Source organism: Mustela nigripes, chromosome 16 (genome assembly GCF_022355385.1).
Source record: "Mustela nigripes isolate SB6536 chromosome 16, MUSNIG.SB6536, whole genome shotgun sequence".
NCBI classification, from domain to species: Eukaryota; Metazoa; Chordata; class Mammalia; order Carnivora; family Mustelidae; genus Mustela; species Mustela nigripes.
Genome location: NC_081572.1, coordinates 29,776,143 through 29,801,935, shown reverse-complemented (window position 1 = coordinate 29,801,935; position 25,793 = coordinate 29,776,143). Strand labels below are relative to the sequence as shown.

At 41.5% G+C, this 25,793-nt stretch overlaps 1 long non-coding RNA gene across 3 annotated transcripts in view; it reads right to left on the bottom strand.

The window, feature by feature from the left end:
* LOC132003801 (uncharacterized) overlaps positions 1–25,793 on the bottom strand; it is a 119,117-nt gene that overhangs the window by 35,215 nt on the left and 58,109 nt on the right. For all 3 annotated transcript variants that reach the window (XR_009400320.1, XR_009400318.1, XR_009400319.1), the window contains exon 4: positions 4,487–4,575. This is a non-coding gene — a long non-coding RNA (uncharacterized LOC132003801). The remainder of the gene's footprint in view (positions 1–4,486; positions 4,576–25,793) is intronic.

Here is a 25,793-nt window from a genome sequence, read left to right as displayed (position 1 = left end):
TTTTAGATAGTAAACACAGTCTAGAACCTTCCCCTCAGCTGCAGAGACTGGGCTAGCACAGCACAAAGGTATCAGAAGTGAAATTTTGGACCTGTGATTTAAAGTTAGCTTTCAGCGAACCAGAAATTGAAACCCTTTGAAACAATAATCTAATCAACCTGCACTCACAAACGTCTGCTGTGAAATGTCAGTCTTTCTATCACCAACAGCAAAGTCTACTTCCATGGTGTTTACAAGTCCAGCTTTGGAAAATCTGGTCCTACTCCCAGACTAACTTCCTCTGTGATAATTGCTAACATAACAGTAGAACACAGTGACCTTATTAATAGAACCCTTATTTCAAAAATCTCTCAGCTACCCAGCTGCCTTCCTTCAAGGGGCTTCTATTTATGTTGATACCAGTGGCTGTGCTTCTGAGGACCCAAATCAGTCCATATGGCTTCCCTCCACAGATGAAGTGATAAATTAGACTCCAGGCCCAAATTCCTCATTCTCCAGTCTGCATTGTACCAATCTGCAGTGAAACACTTTTATTCTGGTGAAACCACATTACGGAAACTGGATTCTGGAGGTGAAGAAGATGGAGAGAGATAAAGAAAGCTAAACAAGTCAGCCAGAGGGATCTCTGTGTGCCCGTCCTAAAAGCAAGTGTTTGCAGTAAACGCGAAGGGGGAAGGAACTGTGAGAGAGGAGCTATCCTTGAGAATGTGCTTCCTTTCATTTGCATTCTGTGCAAACTCTTTTTTCAGAGCATTGACTGGAGGGAAAGCTGGAGGGAAATTTTCTTGTCTAGTCTTCTCAGGGAACCATAAGTTTCTTGACATAGGAGCTGTTCTATTTCCTCAATGGCTAACACAACTGCTGGTCAACAGCTGGTGCCCACTACATGTTTATCTAAAGAATTAATGACAGTTAAGGAGCAGAAGTTCAGCTTCTGCACACTTTCTGGACTCCAAGGAAGTTTTCAAATATATCATTTGTGCATAAAATTGCCAGTTCCTGTATAACCTCGCTAGAACAGATGTACACTCATTAGAGTGAGTTGCTGGTACCAGAAAGTACACATTTCTAGCTTTGTCATCAGAGGATAATACAAATGCATCTACTCATTCCAGGAAATGCTCTTCCAGGCTCAATGACATTCCCATGGGTTATGACCTAAGTCTGAAAGAGCTGATAGAACAGGACAAGACTCACTGTAATGGTTAATTTTTTTTTTTTTTCAAAACAGAGAGAGCTAGAGTGCCTATGAGAGAGCACATGAGCAGGGTGTGGTGGGTGGGGGGAGGAGGTGGGTAGAGGGAGGGGACGGAGCAGACTCTCTGCTGACCGGGGAGCCCAGGGCCCTGAGATCATGACCTGAGCTGAAAGCAGATGTTTAACTGACTGAGCCGTCTAGGTGCCCCAGTGATGGTTAATTTTACGTGTCAACTTGAAGGGCACTTGGGGAATGAGATTAACATTTGATTCAGTGGACTTTGAATAAAACATATTGCTACCCCTCCATAATATGACTGGGCCTCATCCAATCACTTGCAGGCCTTCATGTAACAAGGACTGACCTCAAAGCAAGAAAGAATTCTGCAGCAGATGGCTTTCAGACTTTAACTGTAACATCAGCTCTTTCCTGGATCTGCCAGTCCACCCTGCAGATTTTGGACTTGCCAGACTCCATAATAGCATGAACCAATTTTTTAAAATAAATAAATAAATAAATATATATACATATATATATACATATGTGTATAAATATATATGTGTATATATATATATACACACACACATATACACACACACATATACACACACACACATATGCACACACACACACAAGAACAAACCTCCTATGGTTCTGGTTCTCTGGGGAGCTCTGACAGATACACTGAACAACAGGCATATTACACATTCTATCATCCAACCACCGTGTAGCCCACTTCCCCCTAGACTATTAAGCAGGACGATTCACCATGCTGTTCATTTGCACAACGCTCTCACTTCTTTATAGATTAGAGAGTAAGATTAAACAGAGTGAAAAAAGAAAAAATTTAAAAAGATTAAACACAGTGTCCTCATGGACACACCATTTAAACCAAGTAGGGGACTAGGCGTCAGAAGACCTTGGTTCCAATTAGAGCTCTGTCTCATGCTGTCTGCGATATTTACCTACCTTGCCTCAGTTTTCTCTCTCTACAGGAAGGGGATGTTCTTAACCTGGAGCCTATGGCTGGGCTCCAGGACATTTGTGAGCGTCCTGTAATTTTATGCAAACACATATATGCTTATTTTTATGACAAGATGTTTTGTAGCTTTCAAAATTTCAACCAGGTCAGTGAACTGCAAAAAGAAAGTCACAGTCCTCTAGACTTGTAATGGCCATGGCTCATTCCAGTTCTGAGTTATCCTAATACTCTTCTGCCAGCTGCAATGGTTAGTGGCTTTCCCTGAAAAATTATTTCTATTTAGTGCTTTGTGAGGTCATGAAGACCGCATTTACAAAAGAAAGGATTTTCTTTGTTTTTCTAACCTATGAGTATGAAGAAAGGGGGGAAAGTGAGGTAGACATTTATTTGAAAGAGATCCATTGTTCCAAATTTCCAAAATAAGTCACAGGAGTGCTAAAAGTTGTGGTTTCTGAGAAAGGGAAACTAGAGGTCTGAGGAAAGATAAGATATACTTTCTGTTGTATGCCCATTTTCCATTGTTTACATGTTTGACAATGTACATTTATTGTTTTTACTCTTTAGATAATCTTTACATATCTTATTTAACCTTAAAAATGAGTCAACTAAAAACAATAGAAAAATTCAGAAAATCTGTATATTAATGAAGAAGAATAGTCACATCAAGTAAAAAGAGTTAAAGACTAGTAATATGTGGTGTATGATCACATTGTGTTTTGTTTTGTTTAAAGATTTTATTTATTAGAGAGAGAGGGAGTGATAGAAATCATGAGTGGGGCAGGGAGCGGCAGAGGAAGAGGGAACAGCAGATTCCCCGCCGAGTGGGGCGCCCCACACGGGGCTCCATCCCAGGACCCTGGGATTATAACCTGAGCTGAAGGCAGACACTTAACTGAGCCCATGATCACATTTTTAATAAAACATTACACATCTATTTGTGTGCATTGCGTCCTTGGTACCTCTTACTGTGAAACTGGGGGAAGAGAGTTATTTGACTTTAGACCCTTCTATGTTTTTTGAGTTGTTCTAACATACACATCTTACTTTTATAGTCAAAGAACTAAAAATGTGGGGCACCTGGGTGGCTCAGTCATTAAGCATCTGCCTTCAGCTCCGGTCATGATCCCAGGGTTCTGGCATCGAGCCCCGCGTTGTACTCCCTGCTCCGCAGGAAGCCTGTTTCTCCCTCTCCTACTCCCCTTTCTTGTGTTCCCTCTCTCGCTGTCTCTCTCTGTTAAATAAACAAAATCTTTAAAAAAAAAAAAAGAACTAAAAATATGAAAAGTAAATGTCTCTCAGTTTTACAAATATATATATGTCTATTTTAATTTAAATGGAATTAGGTTTTATATATACATAGTTGTATTGACTATGACATGGAAATAAGAACTCTGTGTCATTCAAATAGGCTGGTGACTTGCATGGTGGGTAAAAAAAATACGAAGGTTTGGAGAAATTGTAGGCATAAATTTGCAAAGCTCTCTGATATGAGAAGTAGGACAGCTGAAAGAACAGGTTGGAGATATATTTTTTAGACTTTCTCCCCTGCAGTCTATGCCTCAAAAAGAAAACTCTAGGTCTTGGAATTTGGGGGTACATAACCCAGGGAGACTGCCAAGTTGAGAATGATTTCTCTTGGGGCAGAGGAAAAACTGTCTTCATGGACATCTCCTTATGAAGTTGAGATACATCTAGGAAGATGCTTGTCTGTCATGTCTGAGGGCATGAGGGAGACTTCCAGCTTGAGAGGAGAGGAAGGTTATTGGAGGGGTGATAGGCAGGGCAATACAGGAAGCGGGAATGGAGAGGACAGTGAAACCATCTCTGTGGCAACCAGAGCTGAGGTAAGCAGTACGTCCAGGCATGTCATTACTCATGAGGGCAGTTATAGCCTGATGTCTCCACACACTGTAGTAGAGTAGCACTCTGACCATCTGGCCCAGGACACATCAGGGAAGAGTCACTCAGGGACAGGGTGATGTTCTGAGAAGCACTGTCTTTGAAGAATAAATCCTTAATGGACAGGGTGACAGCCATGGCAGGAAGTCACTCGAATAGTAGCAAAAGGGATCAAAGAACATGGCTTCAGGGGACCTCATTGCATCCCCAGCGTTCCAGCATTGGTTTTTCTAATAATTGACATTCTTGCCCACATTAGTGCTTAAGGACATTATCCATTCACTTCAGTTTCCATTTCAAACTACAAATTGTGTGCCTTTGGATCACTCACTGGAGTTTCTGGAGATCCAAATTATAACACTTAGGTCTTCCCCATTCCTGAGGTTTAAAGTAAGGCAAATACATACCAAAAAGTCGCAGCTTTAGATGGTGTTTCACCTCTAACGCTGGTCGGCAGTATCCAGTCATATTAAGTCATTTGGTCTTGTTTTCTCACCTGTGAAAGGAAAGTAGGGTTTATTGACATAGGTCCTCAGGTTTGGGGAAGTCACAATTATTACAAAGCATTCAGAGTGAAATGGGAAGACAACCCCATTGCATCCCAAAGATTTTCAGGTGTAATGACAAGGATAATGGCTGTCTCCTTTAATCTCCTTGCGCAGTAATTTATGAGAAGTATAATTTATAAAGGGCTACAGGAGTGTGAATAGCAGAGGTGTCTGTTGCCAATGCTGTCTAGATACCATCGACTGAAGAATTTGGAACTGCAATATTTTAGAAAGAAGCGACTAGACTATTCCGTCTTACTACTGAGAGTACCAGGAATACCATCTGCTTTCTATCCCCCATTCACTTTCTCAGAGAATTGTCCTCACTAGAAACAACAACGCACTTCCTAGTACCAGAAATCTGCCCTAACATTTCATTCTATTTTCCCCAAATGGGAATAATCTCTGAGCCCCACCTCTTTCCCCACAGCTCTTGGAAGCCCCTCACCATAGATGGGGAGCAAAGGCCAAGGCCCCCATCCTCCTCACATAGGTCTGGCTCGTGCCAGGGCCATTGGAACTGTCTATAATAATGATCAGGGACAGAAACCAAGTCTGAGGACAAGGAAACAAATCAACCAACCAGTGATTATTCTCCCAAATGAATTCCTGAATTTAGTTTTCCATTTCCAAAGGCTTTACTGGCCATAGAACAGAGAGGCTGATTTTTTTTTTTTTTTTTTCATTCTCTCCTATGAGGGAACTTAACGATCAGGACCCAAGTTGTGGTCTGGGGGAACAGAGTAGGTGGTGAAAAGAGCATTCTTAGCAGAATGAGGATTATCTTTGATCTGCTCCCATGGCCCACCCTCCAGATGACCCCACTTTTTGTAAACACTGGTCACAGTCCCTTCACAGAGCCAGCTTTGGGGACTGTTAGATCTCTTGTGGTAACACTGGAATTTTGTTGCCATAAAACTTGGAGGGAGTGAGTCTTCTGAGAGTCTGAAGGTCTCATTAGAACTCAGTGGATCTAAAACAACCTCTATTGAGAATGTAGCTTATCTGAGCTTGGCTCCCAAACATGTTCAGAAGCCTATATTCAGAAATACTAGCTTTTTTGCTTGTTTTCCAAGGCACATTCAGTTTTCAACCTCTACATCTTCCGAGTTTCTAAAAAAGAAGATTGATCCCCTTCCCCCCGCCCCCAGGCACACACTGGAGAAAGAGATGGAGAGTTTCCTGGAGCTAGTGGGTGGTGTAAGAGATGAGCTACTGAGGCAGGAGCCAGAGACTGTGTGTGTGGCTGGTAGGAACCAACCATCTATTGTCCCAGGGTCAGATGTGAACAGGAATTGTTCCCTTTTCTCCGCTTGCAAGTTTTTTCAAGGGTCACTTACATTATAAGCCTGCTCATTTATCAAAGAAAATAACATTTGTTATGGGGGTGGGAAGCCTACAGTCTTCTGGCAATGCATAACAAAGGAGACCAAAAAATGAATGCACTGGAAAAGCCTGTTAGGTCCAGCATCTTAATTTTTGCAGACAGAACTCTGAGGCACAGAGAGGGAAGGTGACTTGCCTAAGGACTCACAAGTGGAAAGCAAGATTAGATCATAGGTTGTTTCTCTTCTGGCTGCCATGCCCTGTCCCTTCTCAGAGCCCACTCTAGTGACCCCTAGTGGGTCACCCCAGTGGTTTCTGCCTCCATGTCTCCCCTTGGAAGTTTGCCCAGCTTCTCCATGGGGAATTGATAGTGGGGTTGCTACAGGAAATGTCTCAGGGCTGAGACTCATGAACCCCAAAGGAATTCCTTCTTTCCTCTCAGTCATGAGGCACCACTGGACCCTGATCAAAGAGGCAAGAATCTAGATTAAACTATCTTGTACCAACCTCTACTAAAGCTAAATTCTAAGAGGCTCAGCAGGAAGGAAAGGAGAAGGATGGAGAGCGGATGGAAGGGAGAGGGAAGAATGGTAAGAGGAGGTGAGAAGATGGAGCGTAGAGAGGAGAAAAAGCAAAGGGAAGGAAGGGAAGGAAGGGATGAAAGGGGGATTACTACTAAATAAGAAATGGAATGGAGTGTAGCGCTTTTTGTTCTTGGTTCAGGAACTCCAAAGCTGAACATCACATGAAATCTACTGTATGCTCTGAGGAGCAGAAACAGACCCTGGTTCATTGCATCGAGGGATCCCATCTGCATCCTGAGCAGTCAGGAAGGCCAAGTCCTTGCTATATGAGTGCTAAGAGGAGGGTGGAGGGAGTGCCCTCGTCTCCCAACCTTTGACAGACTCCTCTCTGGACACTCCATTGATTCTACTGAGGGTGCTTCCCAATCCTGATCCAAACCCAGTCAGGTCTGGACGTGGACAAAATGGTGAAGCCATGGATTTTCTTCAGCAACTCTTCAGCCAGCAGCTCGACCAGGAAGCCTCCGGGCTCTTAAATAGAAGTGTATGTTAATACCCTTTGTACAGCCAGAAGCTGCCCCCAGCTTTGCTTTGCTGATGTCTGTGAGTGTCTTTGATCTCCAAATGGCTTCCAGATCTTATGTGAGTGCTGTGAGTGGCAGCATTCAACCAGAAATGCCTGTGGCCACATGAACAGAAATAGCTCTAGAGACTCAAAAGCTGCTGTTCTCCCTGATTCTGACCACTGTTCACCCTTTGGCTCTAGAATAGGCAATGCTAGTGGGCAGAGATGCCAGCTTGAGTCCCCAACCACCTCCGGATTCTGACACATCTGTGGGTATTGGACAGACTCCATGGCAGGACCAACCATGGATCTATTTGCTTGAGGGTCTGAGAGGACCCCTGGGAAAGCAGACAGATGTGCTTTACCAGAAACAAAGCCCCAGTGTCCAGAGGGACTGGGGTTTATGAGTATAGCGTCATGTCTATAATTTGGATGCTTTCCCTCTGAAGAGGGATTTGACGAGTAGTAAAACAAAACAAAACTGAAAGGTCTGTTTATACTAAAAATTGCTCTGGTAAGCCTCTGACAAACTATAAAGCACATGGGAGGGAGGCATTCCTCTCACAGTAAGAACACACATGGAAAGGCTGTATTCAAGATCCTAATATAAAGGCCCTAAATACTGGTCCTAAAATTAAAGTCTAATATTTTGTGCTGCCTTAACATCTGGTGAAACTGGAAGTAGTTGCTGCTGAAGCATTTGGGTCTAAGGCCTATTTGGGATTTATTTTCTTGGGTCTTTTCAAAGTTCCTAATAGTTCCAAGGTCTGGAGTGATACTCTATATATCATTAACTAGATATTCCATTTAATTATTCATTAAAAAAAAGAAAGAAAGAAAGAAACTGTCCTTAGAATAAAAACTTCTCGGGGCACCTGGGTGGCTCAGTTGGTTAAGCCTCTGCCTTCGGCTCAGGTCATGATTCTAGGGTCCTGGGATCGAGCCCCGCATGGGGCTCTCTGCTCAGTGGGGAGCCTGCTTCCCTTCCCCTCTCTCTGCCTGCCTCTCTGCCTACTTGTGATCTCGGTCTGTCAAATAAATAAATAAAATCTTAAAAAAAAAAAAAAAAAGGAAAGAAAGAAAACTTCTCTCAGGCATATGAGATTTGGAACACAAAAATTAATGAAAATAATTTATAAAATTCTTAATAAGTCTCTAGATACTATTTATAACTACTAGCGGCAGGAAGAAGGTTCACTTCAGAAGAACGGGCCACAGGTCAATTGCCAAATGAGACTTATTCACCTATAAAGTTAAGACACAGTTCCATCCTAAAGTAATGGTATTTTTTTTAACCCAATTATTCTTTTCTTTTTAAGATTTTATTTATTCAAGAAAGAAAGTGAGAGAGGGAGAGAGTGAGTGAGCACACAGGCAGTGGGAGGGGCAGAGAGAGAAGCAGACTCCACACTGAGCAGCGGGAAGCTGGGCATGGGGCTCGATCCTGGGACTCCTGGATTGTAACATGAGTGGAAGGCAGACGTTCAACCAACTGAGCCACCCAGGTGCCCCTAAACGCAATTATTTTTAAAATAATGTTTTTAAAAATCTGGTAAGCTGAATTAAAAACAATCATAATTTTTAAAATAAAATGATTTACAAAAATGAAATGATAAAAAATTAAATAAAACATTTTTGCTGGTACAAGTACTACCCAACTATTAAAAAAAAGACACCTAAGCAGGAAAATAAACAAGAAAAAATAAAAATGATCAACAAACATGAAAAAAAATCAACCTCATTAGGAATCAAATATAAAGTGAATTTATTTTTTTAAGTTTTTATTTATTTAGGGGTGCCTGGGGGGCTCAGTGGGTTAAGCCTCTGCCTTCGGCTCAGGCCATGATCTCAGGGTCCTGGGATGGAGCCCCACATCAGGCTCTCTGCTCCACAGGGAGCCTGCTTCCCCCTCTCTCTCTGTCTGCCTCTCTGCCTACTTGTGATCTTGGTCTGTCAAATAAGTAAATAAAATCTTTTTTAAAAAGACTCCCTGCTGAGCAGGGAACCAGATATGGGACTCGATTCCAGGACCCTGAGATTATGACCTGAGCCAAAGGCAGCCACTTACCCGGCTGAGCCATTCAGGCACCCCTGTAAAGTGAATTGAATTAAAACACCATTTACCTACTAGTAAATTGGCAAAGTTTACAAAGCTACAAAGAGACCAATGTTTGGAAATAAAAACTCAGAGATGAGTTCTGGATGATAAGTAAGTTTTTTAGGGTTTTGGCCATGGTCATTGGTGGCTGAATTGAGGCCTTCAAGGAACTTAAAATCTAGGGTAGCACTTGTCACATTTCTCCACCAAGAATCCTTTAAAGATAAAGCATAAAAAATGCACAGCCGAGGGGGCTGGATGAATAGTCATAAGCAACCTGTCTCTGTTTTGTGTTTAAAATCTCCATATACTTATAGGGCATGTAGGTGGCTCAGTGGGTTAAGCCTCTGCCTTCGGCTCAGGTCATGATTTCAGGGTCCTGGGATCAAGCCCTGCATCGGGCTCTCTGCTCGGCGGGGAGCCTGCTTCCCCCTCTCTCTGCCTGCTGCTCTGCCTACTTGTGATTTCTCTTTCTGTCAAATAAATAAATAAAATCTTAAAAAAAAAATCTCCATATACATTCTACTTCGTACTCCACCTGTACTTATTTCAAAATAAGTATAAAATCTTCAAATAATAATTGGCTCTCTATATATGTTTTGTTTTTTCCCCCCAGCTGCTTTATGTAACCCTTGATGTACCACTGAGTGCCTTAGGGAAACATTCAAATAAGGGGCTAGGATACTGGGACATCAGAAGATGACAGGACATGAGGTAGAGAGAAAGAGAAGGAGGCAGACACCAAACTCAGTGAACGACAGGAAATGGCCAGAACGTTAGTATTTGGAGGCACAGATCAAAGACAAGTAATGGTGACTCTGGGTGGCATGAGGAACATGAATTGTTAGCTAAAAACTTCAGACTCCGCCCGACATGCTCCTTTCTCACCTGAAGGCACAAATGAAAACAGACAGTCGCCAATACTGGGAACTGATGCCTTTAAGGGGAATCAGGGGTCACTTGAGTTGGAGGTTGAAAAATGTTCAGGTAAGATGTGGTTAATGGAGGAATATGAAATGCGGGCTTCATTGCAAACAATAAATACATTATTTCTGAGCTGTGTTTAAAGCCACATTTCATGACAGCTCATTAGACCAGCTAAGGTCAAAATTACTTATCTTAATAAAAAGCTGATCTTGGAGTAACACTGACATCTCTTTGTGTTTGAGTGGGAAAAGGACAAGGGTCTGTAGAAAAGGTTGAAAGAAATCTCTTAGGAAGACTAAGAAAGTAATCAGGGAGTTTCTCCAGCATACAAGGAGATGGAAAATCCTAATTCTAAACTCCAAGCCAGACAACATGACTGTGATCATTTTAGACTGGAATGTTTTGAAATCAGGTAAAATCAAATACCCACTTTGGTCATAAAACATCCCCAAAGAGCACCAGAAGCTTTTATATATATTCAACTTCCTAGATTACCATTCAACATAAACTAGTTGTCTTGATCCTTCCCTAGTATTTTGAACCCCTACATTAATTGCCTTTTTAGAGGAATCTCAAACTTATAATGCCCAAAATATATCTGAACATTCTGCTAAGAACTTGATCTCCCAATACTTTAACACACACACACACACACACACACACAACACAACACACATACACACACTGTTCTATGGGTTCTGTTTCTCTGGAGAACCCTAATACTTGGGGTGACAAGTATCCCATTTGCCTTCTCAATCTCTAAGGATGGTTAAGGATGAAGGGTAAAGATATTCATTTAGCCCCCTATTCTGACAGAGTAGATGGTAAAAATCAAATAAATGAAAACCCAGGCTCCTTTGGGCAGATTCTTTTGATTCCATATCTTAGAATGCATTCTTGGTCTTCTTTAGAAGTCTTTTTTTTTTTTTTTAAGATTTATTTATTTGAGAGAGAGAGAGAGACTGAGACAGAGAGAGAGCACAAGTGGGAGGGGCAGAGGGAGAGGGAGAGAGAACCTCAAGCAGACTCTGGCCTGGGCGTGGAGCCTGGCACAGAGCTCGATCCCATGACCCAGAGATTACAACCTGAGCCTGAACCAAATGTCAGATGCTTAACCAACTGTGCCGCCAGGCCCTCTGTGCCCTCTTTTGAAATCTTTTAAGTTGCATTTCTTTCTTGGTACCCCCCTATTGCTGCTGAGTGAACAAAGCGCAGGGATTACCATTCCCTGTTCAAGAGGGCAACAGAGTGAGGCTCAGGGGATGGGGATTCACTTAGATCCAGGTTATTAAAGCAAAAACACTCTCACAGCTTAGTTTATGTACATAAGAGTATGTATACGCAAAGGCAATATAAAATCCTTAAGACACCAGTCAAAAATAAGATAGCCCAGATATCATTGTTTTATACCATTGGAAAAAATGTAACATAACTCGAGTCCTTTTTTTGCTGATTAACTTGACTCTTTTGGTATTACCAATACATGAATTTGTGTCATATTAAACTATCAGTGAGTTAGCTGACAAAAATAACTGACATGTGCTGGATTGAGGAATACACCAGTGCTCCTGAGGTGAACCAAGAGAGCAAACAGGAAACAATCTTTGAACAGCAGGAGGAAGCACCAAAGGTAGGTAGGTGAATCTGGAATTTCCCTAGAAAGGGGCCCGCCTAATCCTTTTGTCTTAGGAGAAATGTCACATTGCCATCAGTGCCTGGGAGGAAACAGAAGCCACAGCTGAGAGAGGTGACAAGGGAAAGAACTGCCATTTGTTGAGTGTCATCTTTGTCCCAGACATTTTATATATACGGTTTTGATTTTCAGAATCACTTGAGTGTTCATAAAATATTACCTCTATTTTTCCAGATGGGGATGTAGACACAGGAAGGTAAAGACTCTTTTCTAAGATCACATAGTTGGTCAGTGTCATATGTGGGACTCAAAACACCTCAATTCCATCCTTCTTTACTTGTCTTAATTTTGGAAGGGGAATTTAATGGGTCCAACCAGCCTGTGAGGGTTTCTCAGGAAGGAAGTCACCATGCAGGGGTCTTTATTGTTTTTTTTTTTTTAAGATTGTATTTATTTATTTGACAGACAGAGACCACAAGTAGGCAGAGAGGCAGGGGAGGGGGAAGCAGGCTCCCTGCCGAGCAGGGAGCCCGATGCGGGGCTTGATCCCAGGACCCTGAGATCATGACCTGAGCCGAAGGCAGAGGCTTAACCCACTGAGCCACCCAGGCGCCCCCCATGCAGGGGTCTTTTATTTGAAGCTATAGTTAACAGTGATACCAAGAGGGCAGAAAAAAAATGAAAAATAAAGGCAGAAGCAAAGGTTAGGTAAGGGGAATAGGGCAGGTCTCCAAATCTGAGAAGGGTCAGAAGTGGAGATAGAAGCCAGATTAAACATGTGAGTTGAAGAAGTGAACTGAGAAATAAAAGACCATGGACTAAGGGAGGGAACAGGAGGGTGTTCTTGGATGAATATTTGTAAAGATCCTTTAACCACATCTGGCTTTCATATGACCCCCTTCCCCATCCCCCAGCATGATGTGTAGCCAAATCTGCCATGTTCTAAGTTCCAGGGGTGGGTTCTTTTATTTGATTATGTACTTATTTCATTAAATTCCTACCCCCTTCAGGGTCTTTCAAAGATATAAGTTCTCAGGAGAGGGGTTCTAAGGGACTTTATCACTTAGCTACCAGCTTATCTAACAGTATACAGGATCAGATATCGAACAGTAACTATTCAGCTATAAATACCAGCTTCCTGTGTTTGGAAAAGATAAGGAAATTGTTCATTCATTCTACAAATATTTGTGGAGGATGCAAAAATGGAAAAGGACCATCGTGGCAGTTCAGATGAAATGCTGAGATAGTTCAGGAGAGGAAGGTGGCATTTAAGCCTGGACTAAAACCCACCCTAGCTCTTGTGTGTGTGTTTTCAATTCCTTCTTATAGCTCTGACATTTGGACTGCTCATACTATATTACAATTATCCAGTTACTTGTCTGCCTCCCTCAAGTAAACCAAAATCTTCCAAAGGGCAAAGACTGAACTTGCCTTATCTTTGATAACCCACAGCTAAAAGTAGCAGTCATTTAATAAATACTTATTCTTTTAATTGATTTCACATTAATAATCGGACCCAGAGTTTGCAAATCATGACTCCAATTAGAAAACCCAGCCCTACGATCTCCAATCCATGGTTTCAGACCTACATAAAAAGATACGTTTTTTGAGAGAGTTCATGTCACCTTTTTTAAAAAAAAAAAAAAGATTTATTTATATATTTATTTAAGAGCGAGAATGTGTGGGAGCAGGGAGGGAGTAGAGGTAAGGGGAGATAGAGAGTCCCAAGCAGATTCCCTGCTGAGTAGAGAGCCTGACTTAGGGCTCAATCCCTTGACCCTAAGATCATGACCTGCCAAAATCAACAGCTGGATGCATAACCGACTGAACCACCCAGGTGCCTATATGTTACCTTTTTGGGCAGAGTTTACACCATGGTTTTCTTGAAATTCCTACAGAATTGAAAATAGTGCCACACACATGGGGGGGGAGGGAAGCATTTGCTAAGAACAATTGAATGAATAGACTTACAGCAAAACATAAATTAACAGGACTTCAGAAAAGAGTTTCCTCATACTGCCATTTTTTTCATCATCTTCTAATCCCTAACACAGAAAACAGAGGACTTGTGGACTGTGTCTACATCAGGCTTCACATTAACTTTATTTGACAAAGATGCAAGTAATGCATGGACCATCTGTATATGAGAAACAGATGTCTCATTTGCATCTGAATTTTTCCAGTAGAAATGAACCTTGAAGGCTTGAGAATGCACTAAATTTATCTTAATTGACAGATGGACTTAGAATGTTGAGACAAATAATTTTCCAGGCATCCAATGCAAAGGAGTATAAATAACAATGGAGAAGGGTTAGGCAGTGAAGGCTAAAACTGGAAAAATCTGGAGGACAGGGAAGCTGGAAAGACTTAGATATCTGAAAAACAGATAAGCATCCAATTTCAATTAGTATTGCTTGAGACCATCTTATGTACTAGTTGTTGAAAAAGCAACTGCTGCATTCATTACCTCATTTACTCTTCACAATAGCATACGGGGAAACTAATGCAACCCCATTCTGTCAATAAAGAAATGGAAGCTTGACATGGCCAAGCTAACTTGACCATGCACCATGAAAGAGAACTTCAACTATCTCCATTTTGACCTCAAACCTTCTATTGATTAAATTCTTCTTTTCAGCTTATCTGTTATCTCAGGCAAAAGACCCTGCTGGAAAAGCATCCGTGATGAGAACTGAAACCACCCCCTTGAGCACTAAGGCTGTCCTGAGCCAGCAAGACCCTATGTGACTGACCCCCAAGACAATGACCACCCTTTTACTGCCCACCTGCATATACCCAATGACCTTTGTCCTACATTTTCCTTTTATTAACTTGGAAGTATTTTGAGCTCTTTTGGAGGCAGTCTTTGAGATGCTAATCCTCTGTTTTCCCGTTATTGGCCTCACTGAAATAAATTCCTTTCTTGTTTTACCATCACTCAATTCTCTGCCTTTTTGGATTCTGTCAGTGGCAAGTGGCTGAATCTGGTCTGTTTGGGATCCTTGGAGCCAGATGCTTTTGCATCCCTGCGCCCTGACTATACCCACAGCTAGCAAATTTCTGCATCAAGATTCATATCTAGGTCTGTGGCTTCCTGACTGATGGTCTAAAGCAGACACAGCAGGCAGGAGCAGGCTGGGTGCCTGGTGCCAATAGCAAGACTCCAGGGTCAGTCAACAAGACCAGTCACTGGCTGGAAGCCCCAAGTGGAGCTTGTTAAAGGGCCGGCTGATGATAGCCGTCTAGGACTCACAGATACTAAGTCTTTGAGGCTATTAGGTAACCCTAAACACAGAACACTAGCAGTGCAGAGATGCTACTATCCTAGTAAAGCATTCATGTACGTTTACCCTCTGGAGTCCTGGTCATTGGTTCAGTAGAAATGGTGAGTCTAGAAGTACAGAATTTGATCTGAAATTAAAGAGGAGTCAGCCCTCTAGGAAAACTCACATGAGCTGTTCTATCCTGCTGCGCTGGCAGATTTATAATGCAGCACACACTTTTGCTGGCTCAAAATGAGCCTGTGCTCCTTTGAACAGAAAGAGTTAACACTCTGGGAATGAGGTGGGAAGCTGAGTTGGTCAGGCTGTTAGAGAAACAGCATGCAGCTCATTGAAATGAAGAAGTTGCCTGTGGGTCGCTGCTGTTCAGCACTGGGACTAGGAAACGGTTTATTGTACAATATTCGGTAAGCATTTTCTTTGAAGGAAGTGTGTTATAAATGTGTCAAATGACAGTGATTGGTCTCTGGGGAGAGGAGATGTGTTGTGCTCGAACTGCGAACTGCATTACTTGAAAAATTGAGGAACTGAAGGTAAGTTTTGTTTTGTTTTTAAGATTTTATTTATTTATTCATGAGAGGCAGAGAAAGAGAGGCAGAGGGAAAAGCAGGCTCCCCGCTGAGCAGTTAGCCCGATGCGGGACTTGATCCCAGGACCTGGGACCATGACCTGAGCCGAGGGCAAATGCCTGAGCCACCCAGGCACCCCTGTAGGCAAGTTTCTACTCTAATCACATGGACCTAGAGCCGTTCTGATTCTTACTCCAAGAAGGATATATGGAGAATATTATTTCCCTGGATTTGTGTTGTTCTCTTTATGTCTCGAAGCACATTCATACAGGTCCTTATCCTTGTTCACTCTTGTTACTTGGCAAAGGCAAAACATGATTATTCTTCCTCCCCCTTCTTTGTAGATAAAAAACAATGGCTTTTTGAGGCACCTGGTGGCTCAGTCACTAGACATCTGCTTTTGGCTCAGGTCATGATCCTGGGGTCCTGGGATTGAGCCCCACATCGAGCCCCACATTAAGCCCCACATGAGTTCCACATGAGCCCGACATCGGGCCCCCTGCTCAGGGGAAAACCTGCTTCTCCCTCTCCCACTCCCTCTACTCGTGCTCCTGCGCTCACACTCTCTAAATAAAATCTTTTTCTAAAAATTGTTTTGTTGTTTTGTTTTGTTTTAAAGAACAGAGAGGAAAATGACTTCCCAACAGAACCAACAGGCGGTTGTGGCTGCTCATACCTACAGATCACTTCACACTCAGTGCCAAGCTTTGTGCTAAGCAGTTGATCAATATTACCTCATTTAATTGTCATCTCAGTTCTACAGTATTGGTCCTCCTATTGGTCTCCATTTGGAAAAGTGAAAAACCAGAGGCTTCCAAAAGTGAAAGGCCCATAAGTAGGAAATAACAGAGCTGGGATGTGAAAACCCACAGATCCACACTCTAAATCTCTGTGCTCTACTCCCCCTCCTTCCCTTGCCCCGATGAGGCAGGTGCTATGACCTTTCCTGTTTTACTCCTGAGAAAGCTGAAACACATAAAGATTAATAATTTGGTCAAGGTAACACAGTGAGTAAATGTTGAAGCCTGGCAACAAAGAGTTGCTGTTCTGAAGGATTGTTCTGGAGCTGCCAATAAAACACCAAGAATATTAATTAAGCAGGTTGGTAAAATGCACACGTTGTACCCAGACCGGAAGTTCCTCCTAGGAAATGACTAAAGAAGAACAGGATAACAACAGGCAGGGAATGGGGACCAGTGTGTCCCTTTATTATTTTTTTTTAAAGATTTTATTTATTTATTTGACAGAGAGAGAGAGAGAGAGAGATCACAAGCAGCCAGAGAAGCAGGCAGAGAGAGAGAAGAGAAGCAGGCTCCCTGCTGAGCAGAGAGCCCGATGCGGGGCTCGATTCCAGGACCCTGAGATCATGACCTGAGCCGAAGGCAGAGGCTCAACCCACTGAGCCACCCAAGTGCCCCCAGTGTGTCCCTTTATAAAGGCCACCAGAAATCCCTCTGTGGCTTAAGAGGATGGAGCAACAAATTAACGTACAACAGTTAAAAGAAATAATTGTCAGAAGCATGTCATGACCTGAGAGAATTTGAAAGGAAAGAAGGAGAGAGTGTAGCTATTGGGTGTCTGGAACACACATTCACAGGCACTCTATTAGAACCACCCAGAACAAGTGCTCATCCAGTTATGACAGTCATTTCCAAGAAACCCATCTCCCATCCCTCAAAGGTATGGGTGTAATGTTTTCTCTTTTAAACTTGAGTGGCCCAAGAAAGCAGCTGGCAGTCTTCCCGGGAACATGTCTTATTCCCTCCAGCTACATCATCCACACTGGAAGAGATGCAGGACTCTGAGCGGAGGACCCCAGCCCAGGTCACAAGCGAAGCCTCACAGATTAGGGAAATGTATCACTTGCTGACAATGTGCTGAGCTCACACTAATGCACATGTTTTCTCTTTGCTCTCCTCCTGCAAGGCTTTATTTCTCCTGGGGGAGCATGACATCTTCACTCTCACAAAACATCCTGAGCAAGAGGGAGCCCAGGCTACAGTCCTTTAACTGCCATGTATGTAAAGCTGACTGCTGATTTATTGGAATAAGAAGCATAGTTCTTTCCCCCCTGAACCAATGATGCCAAGGTTTTCTATAACTTGAAATCATGTTATCATTTAATCAACCAACTAAAAAAAAAAAAAAAAAAGCTTATTTGTCTCCTGATTTATGCCTGATGACCCTCTTGGGATCATTTAAAGATAGGTAGGAAAGATACACTTTTACGTGTGCTCTAAGTCTGAACTCAGCAATACCAAAAAATGAAATGGCAGGAAAATGGCAACAATGCCATCCTATTTTGCCGATATTTGGCTATATTACTTGAACCAAATGGATGAGACAGAGTCCAGTGAAGAAAGAGTTCTGGCCATTGCACCCAAGCTACTCATCATCTGTGTAACCTGGACAAGTTACTGAACTTTTCTGAATCTGCACCCTACATCAATTGATCCTCACAGAAACCCTAGTAGATAGGACAGGTAAGTAGTATTCCATTTTAGAAACAAGAAAAGGAGGCTCAAGGAGATTTCAATAATTTCCCTAAGTTCACACAGCCAGAGTGTGGTAGGAAGGAACACAAACCTGGCACTTTTAATTGACTGAGGCTTGTTCCCAGAACAATACACGTTTAATAGAAGGGCACAGACTTGCACTAATACAGACTGTTACATCATTCTCAAACCCCCTTTTCTTTCCACCCCAATTCTTAGGACCTACTACCATTCTTCATGCATATTTGGCTCTCCACACACACACACAGGTACTGAATTCATTCACTCATTCATTCATTCAATCCCTCAATATTGATTGAATGCTATGTGCTAATATATTACAATGAAAAATACAGGCTCAATTGTTCCAAAAGGAACTTACAGAGGGAGAAGGAAGGAGGAGACGGAAGAAGGACGAATTCAGAAGGAAGAGAAAAAAGAAGAGAGGGCGGGAGAAATGGAGGGAAGGAAAGGAAAGCAAACTGGTCATGGATAGATATCTTTTATTTTTTTAAATGTAGATAAAATACAAAGAGTTAGGTCCAGCCCCAGGTCATTCTCCATAGCTGTCCCCAGAGAGTTCCTGGCGCCAACCTCAGAGTAATATTTTTATCAATACTATAATGATTTCCTAAAAGTAACTTACTGTAGGATTTCTGGTTTGCTGGGGAGGAAACATGAAGGTATGTCTGACCCAGCTACAGAAGGTCACATAATGGATGACAGTGAAGTCATGGGAAGCTAGCTAGCTTCATTTTCTGTTACTTCTCTTCATCTAGATGAGAGCAGTGTTTATTTAGGAATGTTGTCCCTGCCCTTGGCTTAGAAACAAGTCATAAATTTTACAATTCTCATGGAAGATTTCATTTCTTTGTGCCTTTTCTCTTTGACATAAACTCACAGACACTTTCTCTGAAAATCAGCCCTGAGCTATGCATCAATGTTTCCAAATACATTCCAGTTACATAAAGTTTAACAATAACTCTGAATAATAATTTTTTTTGGCATGGTCATTCCATCCAATAGCAAGGGAAGGGAAATAATGTTTCTGAACTCCTACCTATAGCAGGTTCTCTCCCCTCCTCTCTTTTTTTCACTGCTTTACCGTCAGTCCAGGACACAGCAAGCCTGAGTAGATGTTAAATGAATGTATGAACAAATGATATTAAAGCAATACTGTGACTCTGTTTATTTTACTTAGATTACCCAAATTAGGAACTAAGAAACTAGGAAACTCGTTTCCTACACTTCATGAAAATATTTATAAAATAATAAAATTGAGAATTGAGTTCTCCTTTATACAGAATGTGTTGTATTCTTATTTTTAAAAATTGTCCTGCTTTTTAGATTATAGACATTGGCAGTAGTTTATTTCTTGCAGGCATATTCATCATGGCATACTGGTAAACATTATGTGCCTAGTCTAATCATGGTCCTGTGGAACTTATACTCTATGGGGCAGGCAAATAATTCTAAGATCACACCAGGTAAGTTCTATAGAAGTGATGTCCCCAGCAATGCAAGAAAGTTCTGTGACCAGGTCAGGGAAGTCAAGAAAGATTTCTCTGAAGAAGGGACAACTGAACTGAGATCTGCAGGATGATCATTGACTTAGGTTGAAATAAAGGGCATGCCAAGCCTCAGGGGCAGTCTTCCAAATCTCAGGTCCTTCTTACAAAAATAGCAAAGTATACAACTTCTAAGAATTTAGTGCTTGAATAGCAGGAATAACGTGTTAACCCAAACCATGTTACAGATAAATAACTCATGCTGTTAATACTTTCAACTAACAGTGTCTAAACCTAAAACAGGGGCCACAGACAGTCCTCTGCACTACCATATTTTCTACTGCATCCTTTGGGAAAAAATATATTTATTACTACTGGAAATTAGTTACTCTTAATAGAAATTGCATGAACAAATCCTTAAACAATTTTGATCAATAAAGGTCATAATGGCAAACCAACACCAAAGGATTTACGTGCTATAATCAATTTTGTTCTTTGATAAGCTTTGTAAGAAAGCATCTATAAGAAAGAAATTTTTTAAAAGATCATTGGGTTCCAGGATCTTTCTGGGCTTGGCTCATTCTCCAAATCAGCATTTAATATCCTGGAGAATCAGAAACTTATTTCATAGTTAGAAACCCTTTCCTCAGAAGAATACACATCAGATAGAAACTTGCATATAATCTCTCAGGATTAAATCTGGCATGAATTTCAGGTGTCCAGGTTCGAGCCTTTCTCTCCATATAATGGAGAGAAAGGACAGAAAACAAAACTGACATGACATTCAAATAAGAGGACAGACAGAATTATGCCCTCCCCCAACCCATATATTTCCATGTCCTAATCCCCAGAAAGTACAAATATCTTAGGTTGCACTGCAAAGGAAAATTAAGATTGCAGATGGAATTGAGGCTGCTAATCAGTTGATCTTGAGATAGAGATTATCCTGGACCCAAAGTCCTTTTACATGGAAGAGTGATACAGAAGAGTCTGTGTCAAAGTGATATGATGTGAGAAAGTCTGAACCAAAGATTATAGCTTTGAAGATAGAAGGGGGCCACAAGCCAAGGAATGCAGGCAGCCTCTAGAAGATGGAAAAGAGAAGGAACCATTCTCCCCTAGAGCCCCTAGAAAGGAATGCATTCCTGCCGGCATCTTGATTTTAGCCCATTTGGGATTTCTGACCTCAAAACTAGGATTGGGACACCTCAGTGGCTCACTTGGTTAAGCAACTGCCTTCAGCTCAGATCATGATCCCAGGTTCTGGAATCCCTGTGTGAGGCTCCCTGCTCAGCAAGGAATTCTGCTCTCCCTCTCCTCTCACTCATGAGCTCTCACTCTCTTTCTCTCTCTCACTCATTCTCTGTCTTTCAAATAAATAAATAAAATCTTAAGAAAAAAAGAACTAGGATAATAAATTTGTGTTGTTTCAAGATACTAAGTTTGTGATAATTTGTTATACCACCAACAGAAACCCAGTACAACATATATTCCCTTTCCATTTCAATATCACCCTTACCCTTCCTTATTACATCAAGCTTGTCAAGCTCTTCTCCCACAGACCACTGAATTCTGGAGTAAGAAATCTGCTCTGATCGGGGTCTGAATGAAGCACCACACTCCCAAGGAGGCCCCCAGACCCAGGGAGGGGTCTTTCCACTGACAATCAGCTCATGGTTTTCATGTCTAGAACTGTGCGCTATGTCGTTAATCAACTTTATAGCCTTCGGTGACACCAGCTTGTCCTTCTTTGTGCCACCTTTTTGTCTCAGACAAGTTCTGGAAAGAAGAAAGGCTCTTAGTTATCAGCAGATTATTTCTTGGCACAGTTTTTATCCATTCTTTTACAAGGATCATCGCCCTTCTTGTCACCTCCTGGCAGCTCTGGAATGTGTCTGTAGGGCAGAGCCTGTGCCTGATCTCTTTCTTCATTGTGTTGAACTTGTCAACAGATAGGTTCTGTTGAATTTGATTTTCAACATTTAGACTCACAATTCTTCACCTTCCTCCCCTCTCTTTTCCTCTGTTATCATGCATATCTGTTCTGTTCTTCAAAGACTTCAGCATTTTTTTACGCACTTGAGAGCTTTCTTTTTACCACCAAAAAAATTCCTCACTTATGAGATCAAGAAAAGAGAGGACAGATGCCATGTTTTTACGTTCTGCCTTTGGTATATTTACACTTCTTTTTCTTCCTGTTCCCATAAGAATTTTATGAGACTTCATAGACCTCTGCAAAACAGCCCCACTTTTGAGAAATTAAAATTAATCAGTGTGATCAGAGATTACAGAGGATTTCATTTTACATATCACAACTTTATTTGACCATAAACAATGAAAGTTCTACTGGCTGACTTGTCAGCAAGCAAATACAAATTAGTATTACTTGATCTTTTTTATTATGAGAAAATTAAAAGACGTCAGTGTATAAGTATTTAAAAGTGTATCCAATTTTATTTTTTTATTTTGACATGCACTTGAAATGTACTCCCAGAAACAATTTTTTTGTTTGCATTGAGTTTTCCTAAATTGTCAAAGAATTTTTCATTTTTACATGTTTCATACATTTTAACTTTATACATATTAAATTTAATTTTCCTTTCCACATATCACCCTTTAACCTCTAAATAGTTTATATTCTAATCTCGGCATTATTCATATTCATACAATTCATATGCAAACAATTCTCCACCGTCAGCCATAAGTTTCTTTTCTCCTTTTTACCACCATCAGTCCCAGTGACTTCATGAGCAAAAATTTCCCTCTTTCTAAAAAATTATTTATATTATTTTTTTTATCATCAACATCATTATTATTACTTTCAGCTTTTGAGGCATAGGAGGACTACAGATACTCTGTAATAGACTACATTCATCAATATTGACTTCTTGACCTCCTTTCTGAGCCAAAGTCCGAGATAATCCCAGGGTCCTGGGATCAAGTCACTGTCCTCATGGAGCTTCCAATCTAATTATGCAAAACCCAAATCCACCTCTTTCTAAGGAACAGGGATCAAGAAAAATGAAAATAAAATGCTTAGCCTATGGTGATCGGCACAGATTAATATTTACCATAATGACAATGATTATGGGCAAATGATGAAAAAAATGATTATTCTCTTGCTGTAGAGGTTATAGCTATAACCACAGGGAATTTAGATTATCAGCTCCAAGACGTTTTTTGGAATAGTGAGAAAGGTTTGTATACTTCAACTACTACCTCCAGGAAAGCTTAAGCCCCAGAATCAGATGGACAAGAATTCAAATCCTAACTCTACCCCTGGCTAGAGTGTGACTTTAGGAAGTTACTCATTTTGGGACTTTATTTGTTCTCATCTAAAAATTGTGTATAAGAGTTTTTGTCCCACAGGGTTTTTGTGAAGATTAAGCATGAAAATAATCACAGTGCGGTCAACAAAAAACTTAGGATCCAAAAAGTGCTCAATAAATATTAGCCAAAACAACATTATTATCATTTAATTCCAGATTAAATTCTGAAACTTCGATTTTCCAGGATGGGAAACATAACACAAATAATCATTAAAGAGGTAAGTGCTTTTATTTGTGTGTTTGTTCTACAGGAGTATGAGTTGAAAGCAATTTCAGTATTCTGAAAGATTAATTTGGAAGCATTGTTCAGAACAAACCAGAAAGAGTATAAGAGGCATGAGAACAGTAAGAAAGCCATTGACACCATAGGGACCTAAAGTTAAAAAGGTCTGTATTGATGAGCTCAATATCCTTTTACTCAAATTGGCTTAACTGTATTTAGTATTTCAGGGCATTCTCTGAATTCTTCTTTTCTCCTGGTTTCCCTGATTCCATGCCTTACTTCCACAGCCAGTCAAAGGCCAATAAAAATGAATTTTTATCTCAATTTCTCTCTCAGTCTGTTCAGGGTACTATAGCAAACTACCATAGGCTTGATGCCTTAAAACTACAAAACTTTATTTTTCATAGTTCTGAAGGCTGGCAAGCCTAAGATAAGACACATTCAGTGTCTGGTAAGAACTTTCTTCCTGGGCTCATAGAGGGTCATCTCCTCGCAGAAGGGCAAGAAAACTCTCTGGATATCTTTTTTAAGGGTACTAATTCCATTCACGAGGGTTCCACCCTCATGACCTAACTGCCTCCCAAAGGCTCCATTTCCTATTATCTTCATATTGGGAATTAAGATTTGGGGGTGCACAGACATGCACTCTATATATAGTACTTTATTTTTATCAATTGTTCTGGCCCTTTTTACTGGTTTCTTCAAGTATTTTGTTCTTGCATTACTTGTGTGGTTCCTGTGTCTACTATTATCTAGTTAACAAGACACAGACCTTGGAGCCAAGACATTCTTCGGGGTAGAAACTGAAATCAAAGCAAAGCAAAATGTGCACCTAAATCATGCATACGAAGGGGCCAAACCAAGCAAGGGATTCCAGGTACTAGGAAAGAGGACAAGAATCTGAGAAACTTTCCCATGGTTGCATTGTCCATTTAACTGAACTAAGATCGGGGAGAGCAATGATTTGCAATAGGCCTGGTCCTGAGCTTATACGCTATGGGGCAGGCAGACACCAATCAAATAATTCTAAGATCGCACCAGGTAAGTCCTATAGAAGTGATGTCCCCAAGCAATGAAAGGAAGATCTGACCAGGTCAGGGAAGTCAAGAAAGATTTCTCTGAAGAAGGGACAACTGAACTGAGATCTGCAGGATGATCATTGACTTAGGTTGAAATTAAGGGCATGCCAAGCCTCAGGGGCAGTCTTCCAAATCTCAGGTCCTTCTTACAAGGCCTGGTTGAAAGTATGGCTAAAGTTACCAAGGACCCTAAGATGCTCAACATTCTTTTTCAATTATTATTTTATTTATTTGTTTAAGAGAGCAAAGATAGCGAGAGAGAACGTGAGCAGGAAGGAGGGGGAGAAGCAGACTCCCCGCTGCTGAGCAGGGAGACTGATGCAGGACTTGATCCCAGGACCCTGAGATCATGAGCTGAGCTGAAGGCCGACACTCACCTGCCTGAGCCACCCAGGTGCCCAATGAGCATTGAAGTGAGAAGACAGGGGCGCTCTGTTTATCCCTGAGTACAAGGGATATTTGTATTTGAACTCTTATATTTGAACTCTTTTGGCTTTGTCTACTCTTCTTCCCGTGGACTTCTACTTTCTGAGTAGGTCAGAATTTCTCCTGTGCCCCTTCCGAATCTTGATGGCTTTGAGTACCAGAACAAGAAACCAGCCTCTATGCATCTAGATCCCACCGCAGCAGTGGCCTGTATGTCCAGATATTTTCTATACCTGGCTTAGCATTGCCTGGGAGAGACTATACACATTTTACCTTTGACTTCTTTCTTATATCCATTCCTCTTATCTCATGCTCCTCTCTTATAGTCCTACTTTGAGACTTGGCTTAGATCTGTACTTCCCTGTACCTCTTAGATATAGTCTCTTCTAGGACTCCCTTTACTTGTAAGCACACCCCGTAGTCTCTGGACTACCCATTCTAAAGAGTGGGCAACAAAGACAGAGGCAATTTGAGACAAATGGTCATTGAGATGCATAATCACCAGTGTACTTTCTGGCAACTAGGCGAGAACAGTAAGCAACCACTAAATGAAAATAGTTAGTGTTCCTTGTACTCAGGGATAAACAGAGCGCCCCTGTCTTCTCACTTCAATGCTCATATCTGCAGCTGTCAGTGAACATCCTTGAATGCCTTGCTGAACATGGGAGGAGGAAGAGTCTCAGAGCTTTGCTTATTCTCAGTATTCTGCTCCTCCTGCTCTTATTCTGTCCCCATCAGGTTCCAAGGAATCTGAGTGGCCCCATCACTATCCTCCCTCTTTCTACACTGAAACATCTGTGGCCGCTTACTCTCCCCTCTGATAACCAGGACTCAAACTGTGTTCTCATGTTCACCACACCCTGCACTGATAAACTCACTGAACATACACACACTTCAGGGGAAGGAGGAAGAAAGAGTAGGACTAACACAAAGAGAGACAACATGATCTACCCAAGACCTCTCAGCAAGTGAGTAGCGGAGCTGGGATTAGAACTCTGGTCTCCTCTGTGGTGTCTCTCTGCTCTTTCCACTAAGTTATATTTGTTTTTGTTTGAAGGTTTTATTTTAAAGCAGGGTGTTTTAGCCAAGAAAAGTGTGCTGGATAGCTTCTCTTTTCCTGTCTGAGAGGATTCTCCACCCTCTGGGAGGCTGAAAGGCAGCCTCTACAACTGCCCTATCCTTT